This window comes from Heptranchias perlo, chromosome 23 (genome assembly GCF_035084215.1).
Source record: "Heptranchias perlo isolate sHepPer1 chromosome 23, sHepPer1.hap1, whole genome shotgun sequence".
Taxonomy (NCBI): domain Eukaryota; kingdom Metazoa; phylum Chordata; class Chondrichthyes; order Hexanchiformes; family Hexanchidae; genus Heptranchias; species Heptranchias perlo.
Window position 1 is genome coordinate 8,576,956 of NC_090347.1, and position 6,499 is coordinate 8,583,454.

Consider the following 6,499-nt stretch of genomic DNA (forward strand, 5'->3'; position numbering starts at 1 on the left):
TGAGTGGCGATGGACTCCCACAACCCCTCGTATCAGCCCGTCGCTCCCTCGCAGGGGGGTGTGGTGGAGTTGGTGAGGGGCCCTCATTGTAAAAGGGAGGCTCTCTATTGAAAAGGGAGCTTTGTAAAAGGGGGCTCTCTATGTAAAAGGGAGCTTTGTAAAAGGGGGCTCTCTATGTAGATTGGGGGCTCTCTATGTAGATTGGGGGCTCTCTATGTAGATTGGGGGCTCTCTATGTAGATTGGGGGCTCTCTATGTAGATTGGGGGCTCTCTATGTAGATTGGGGGCTCTCTATGTAGATTGGGGGCTCTCTATGTAATGGGGGACTCTCATTGAAAAAGGGGGGCTCTCTATGTAAAAAGGGGGGCTCTCTATGTAAAAAGGGGGGCTCTCTATGTAAAAAGGGGGGCTCTCTATGTAAAAAGGGGGGCTCTCTCTATGTAAAAAGGGGGGCTCTCTATGTAAAGGGGACTTCTAGTTTCGGTCCTGCTGATAACAGAGATGAAGTGCGTGAATGAGAAATTTCAATTAAAAGGCTTTTTTTTCTCTCTTTCATGAAGCTGACTTGGACAGTTGGGATATAAATGTGCCCAGAATCACTAGACTGTTTGTGATGGTAGTCAGGGGACAGCCAAACATAGGAAAAGAAATTTCGATTGCACAGACCATCAAACAAACTCTGGGAGACCCATCGCAGACCTGCCCAACTATCCATTCCCCACCTCTCCCAATTCCCTTAGGAACATAGATCTGGAAAGGACAATCTCCATCCATTGGGCCGGTGCCAAAGGTCACAGACCGCTTACCCCACTCGACCTCTGACCTTCACCAGTCCCGTCTGTCAAAAAACATATCCATCAACCTTCAATTCACAACATTCTCCACTTGCATTGCCTTTCGGGTCAGACTGTTCCAGGTAGGTCCTACTTATCGTTGGAAGGCCCAGGTGCAGGACCAGGGCCCATAGAACCCCCACAATTAGCAAGAGGAGGTGAGATTTGTCAGGAAGCCGTGAGGAGGTGACGGCGAGCTTGGGTTTTGAAAGCCGATACGACGTTTATTGCATAATATCCCACTCCTGTTCGGAGGAGCTGAACGAAGGGGGCGCCATATAACTCTGTCTGACATATTGGGCCAACAAAGCTCGGCCGCACCATCTGTGCCAACTGAAGGGTCTTTAAAGAGTGGGCAACTGGACCAAGGCTACTGCATGAGCGAGGCCCCTCTCTGGGTATTATCCATCATTTCTACAGTGTCGCACTGACGTCACCCAAAGGATGAGGACAGCTTTCTCTGTGTTTCAATCTCAAAACAAAAACCGTAACAAATAAATAAGCTCTGGAATTCCCTCCCTAAACCTCTCCGCCTCTCTCCTCCTTTCAAGACGTTCCTTAAAACCTACCTCTTTGACCAAGCTTTTGGTCACCTGTCCTTCTGATAATCGCTCCTGTGAAGCGCCTTGGGACATTTCACTACGTTAAAGGCGCTATATAAATGCGAGTTGTTGATGATCACTCGCAGTGAGGGTGTAGCGTGGGCCAGGTGCCCACAGACGCTCCCTCGATCTTCTCCCACCAATACAGAGGAGAAGAGCGCTCCACAGCTCGTGCACTGGTCGACCTCACGGACTCCCGGGGGAGAGGTGGCTGTTTCACTGCCACGGTTCAATGCTGTAAACCTGCGCCCAACGGGAATCAGATCACGACTGCTCATTCCACGTACCAGGTCCCAGAGGTGATAGGTCACTGCACTAGTTACCCCTTGACCAGCAGTGTGAGGCAGAGAGAATTCCAGCTCAGTGGACGCAGGTTCCACTAAGGCAGTACCAGCAGAGGGAGCAACTGCACCATATTTAAAGAGGGCGGCAGTGCTGACAGCTGACGTGAACACCAAACCCGGATAAATAATCGATCAGATAAAGTTTCTAGCAAGTGCCGAAAACAGATTACTGCTCTGTTTTTTTTAAAAAAAAGTTAGATTATGTAACTGGAAACTGACAGCCAATAGATTACACATGTTCTAGAGTTACATTCAATAAGATGCTTTACAGAAAGAGGAGCTTGTGTTTATACAAGAGCCTTCAGCAGGCCCAGGACAGCAAATGAATTATCTTTGAAGTGTAGTCACTGGTGGGAAGGCAGGGAATCATGGCAGCTAATTTGCGCACAGCAAGATCCCACAAACAGCAGCGAAATGAATGACCAGTTCATCTGTTTTTGGTTACATTGGTTGAGGGATAAATGTTAACCAGGACACTGAGGAGAATTCCCCTGCTCTTATCATAGTAGGTACAGCACATAAGGGAAGCCATTCAGCCCATCATGCCTGTGCCAGCTCTTCTATCCAATGTAGTCCCACTCCCCCGCTCTTTCGCCACAGCCCTGCAAATTTATCGTAATTTACTATATTTGAAGTCTTCTTCGAAATAGCACAATGGGATATTTAACATCTGCCTGAGAGGCCAGACGGGGCCCCGGTTTAACGTCTCATCTGAAAAACGGCACCGCTGACAGTGCAGCACTCCCTCAGTACTAAGTGTCAGCCTGGAGTTTGTGCTCAAGCCTTTGGAGTGGGGACTTGAACCCACGACGTTCTGACTCCGAGGCGAGAAGTGCTGTCTGTCCACTGAGCCACGGCTGACACGTGGGAGGTGATTTTCCCCGAGCGTTCTCCAGCTCACCTGCCGTAACTGTGGCGGAAGAGCCGCAGAAACCCCAGGGAAACTGACACACACACCGTTACATCGGACGGGCCGAATTACCGGGCGGACATTCCCCCCCCCCAATAGTGACCGTTACACTGACAGTGACATATCTTAGAGCCCAGTGTCTCTCTGGTATCTGTTGCACTTTCTCACTAACGTTGCTTCAGATGAATGTCAAGGTAACACCACTTTACAATCTGCACCGTGAATGGACAGTGGAAGAATTCAACATTTAAAAACAGACACACTCCTGGCTGACAGATCACCACAGTATTGAGGGAGTGCGGCATTGTCGGAATCTGGACGAGTAATCCAAAAGCCTGGACTAATAATCCGGAGTCATGAGTTCAAATCCCACCGCGGCAGCTGGGGAATTTAAATTCAATTAATTAAATAAAAAAATCAGGAATAAAAATACTAGTATCAGTAATAGTGGCCATGAAACTACCGGATTGTCGTAAAAACCCATCTGGTTCACTAATGTCCTTTAGGGAAGGAAACCTGCCGTCCTTACCCGGTCTGGCCTATATGTGACTCCAGACCCACAGCAATGTGGTTGATTCTTAATCGCCCTCTGAAATGGCCGAGCAAGCCACTCAGTTGTACAATCTCACTACAAAAAGTCACAATAAGAATAAAACCGGACGGACCACCCGGCTTCGGACACGACAAAGGCAAACCAAGCCCAGTCGACCCTGCAAAATCCTCCTCACTAACATCTGGGGACTTGTGCCAAAATTGGGAGAGCTGTCCCACAGACTGGTCCAGCAACAGTCTGACAGAGCCATTCTCACAGAATCATACCTTTCAGCCAACGTCCCAGACTCTTCCATCACCATCCCTGGGTATGTCCTGTACCACTGGCAGTTCAGACCCACCAGAGGTGGCGGTACAGTGATATACAGTCAGGAGGGAGTGGCCCTGGGAGTCCTCAACATTGATTCTGGACCCCATAAAATCTCATAGCATCAGGTCAAACATGGGCAAGGAAACCTCCTGCTGATTACCACCTACCGCCCTCCCTCAGCTGATGAATCAGTCCTCCTCCATGTTGAGCACCACTTGGAGGAAGCACTGAGGGTAGCAAGGGCACAGAATGTACTCTGGGTGGGGGACTTCAATGTCCATCACCAAGAGTGGCTCGGTAGCACCACTACTGACCGAGCTGGCCGAGTCCTGAAGGACATAACTGCCAGACTGGGCCTGCGGCAGGTGGTGAGCAAACCAACACGAGGGAAAAACCTACTTGACCTCGTCCTCACCAATCTACCTGTCGCAGATGCATGTGTCCATGACAATATTGGTAGGAGTGACCACCGCACAGTCCTCGTGGAGACGAAGTCCCGTCTTCGCACTGAGGACACCATCCAACGTGTTGTGTGGCACTATCACCGTGCTAAATGGGATAGATTCAGAACAGATCTAGCAGCTCAAAACTGGGCATCCATGAGGCGCTGTGGGCCATCAGCAGCAACAGAATTGTATTCCAGCACAATCTGTAACCTCATGGCCCAGGCATATTCCTCACTCTACCATTACCAACAATCCAGGGGATCAACCCTGGTTCAATGAGGAGTGTAGAAGAGCATGCCAGGAGCAGCACCAGGCATACCTAAAAATGAGGTGCCAACCTGGTGAAGCTACAACACAGGACTACATGCATGCTAAACAGCGGAAGCAACATGCTATAGACAGAGCTAAGCGAGTCCACAACCAACGGATCAGAACAAAGCTCTGCAGTCCTGCCACATCCAGTCGTGAATGGTGGTGGACAATTAAACAACTAACGGGAGGAGGAGGCTCTGCAAACATCCCCATCCTCAATGATGGCGGAGTCCAGCACGTGAGTGCAAAAGACAAGGCTGAAGCGTTTGCAACCATGTTCAGCCAGAAGTGCCGAGTGGATGATCCATCTCGGCCTCCTCCCGATATCCCCACCATCACAGAAGCCAGTCTTCAGCCAATTTGATTCACTCCACGTGATATCAAGAAACGGCTGAGTGCACTGGATACAGCAAAGGCTATGGGCCCTGACAACATCCCGGCTGTAGTGCTGAAGACTTGTGCTCCAGAACTAGCTGCGCCTCTAGTCAAACTGTTCCAGTACAGCTACAACACTGGCATCTACCCGACAATGTGGAAAATTGCCCAGGTATGTCCTGTCCACAAAAAGCAGGACAAATCCAATCCGGCCAATTACCGCCCCATCAGTCTACTCTCAATCATCAGCAAAGTGATGGAAGGTGTCGTCGACAGTGCTATCAAGCAGCACTTACTCACCAATAACCTGCTCACCGATGCTCAGTTTGGGTTCCACCAGGACCACTCGGCTCCAGACCTCATTACAGCCTTGGTCCAAACATGGACAAGAGAGCTAAATTCCAGAGTGACTGCCCTTGACATCAAGGCAGCATTTGACCGAGTGTGGCACCAAGGAGCCCTAGTAAAATTGAAGTCAATGGGAAACAGGGGGAAATCTCTCCAGTGGCTGGAGTCATACCTAGCACAAAGGAAGATGGTAGTGGTTGTTGGAGGCCAATCATCTCAGCCCCAGGTCTTTGCTGCAGGAGTTCTTCAGGGCAGTGTCCTAGGCCCAAATATCTTCAGCTGCTTCATCAATGACCTTCCCTCCATTATAAGGTCAGAAATGGGGATGTTCGCTGATGACTGCACAGTGTTCAGTTCCATTCGCAACCCCTCAGATAATGAAGCAGTCCGAGCCTGCATGCAGCAAGACCTGGACAACTTCCAGGCTTGGGCTGGTAAGTGGCGAGTTACATTCGTGCCAGACAAGTGCCTGGCAATGCCCATCTCCCGCAAGTGAGAGTCTAACCACCTCCCCTTGACATTCAACGGCATTACCATCGCCAAATCCCCCACCTTCAACAACCTGGGGGTCATCATTGACCAGAAACTTAACTGGATCAGCCACATAAATACTGTGGCTACACGAGCAGGTCAGAGGCTGGGTATTCTGCGGCGAGTGACTCACCTCCTGACTCCCCAAAGCCTTTCCACCATCTTCAAGGCACAGGTCAGGGTTGTGATGGAATACTCTCCACTTGCTTGGATGAGTGCAGCTCCAACAACACTCAAGAAGCTCGACACCATTCATGACAAAGCAGCCCGCTTGATTGGCACCCCATCCACCACCCTAAACATTCACTCCCTTCACCACCGGCGCACTGTGGCTGCAGTGTGTACCATCCACAGGATGCACTGCAGCAACTCGCCAAGGCTTCTTCGACAGCACCTCCCAAACCCGCGACCTCTACCACCTAGACGGACAAGGGCAACAGACACATGGGAACAACACCACCTGCACGTTCCCCTCCAAGTCCCACACCATCCCGACTTGGAAATATATCGCCGTTCCTTCATCGTCGCTGGGTCAAAATCCTGGAACTCCCTTCCTAACAGCACTGTGGGAGAACCGTCACCACACGGACTGCAGCGGTTCAAGAAGGCGGCTCACCACCACCTTCTCAAGGGCAATTAGGGATGGGCAATAAATGCCGGCCTCGCCAGCGACGCCCACATCCCACGAACGAATAAAAAAAATCGTGGGACGACAGATAAAATGTTAAACCGAGGCCCTTTCTGTCTGTTCCAATAGCCATTAAAGATCCTGTGGTCCTCTTTGAGGAAGAGGAGGAGCTCTCCCGGTGTCCTGGCCAACATTGCGCCCTCAACCAACACCACCATCGAACAGGTGAGCTGGTCACCCATCTCACTGCTGTTTGTGGGATCTTGCTGTACACAAAATGGCCACCATGTTTGCCTGCATGACAATA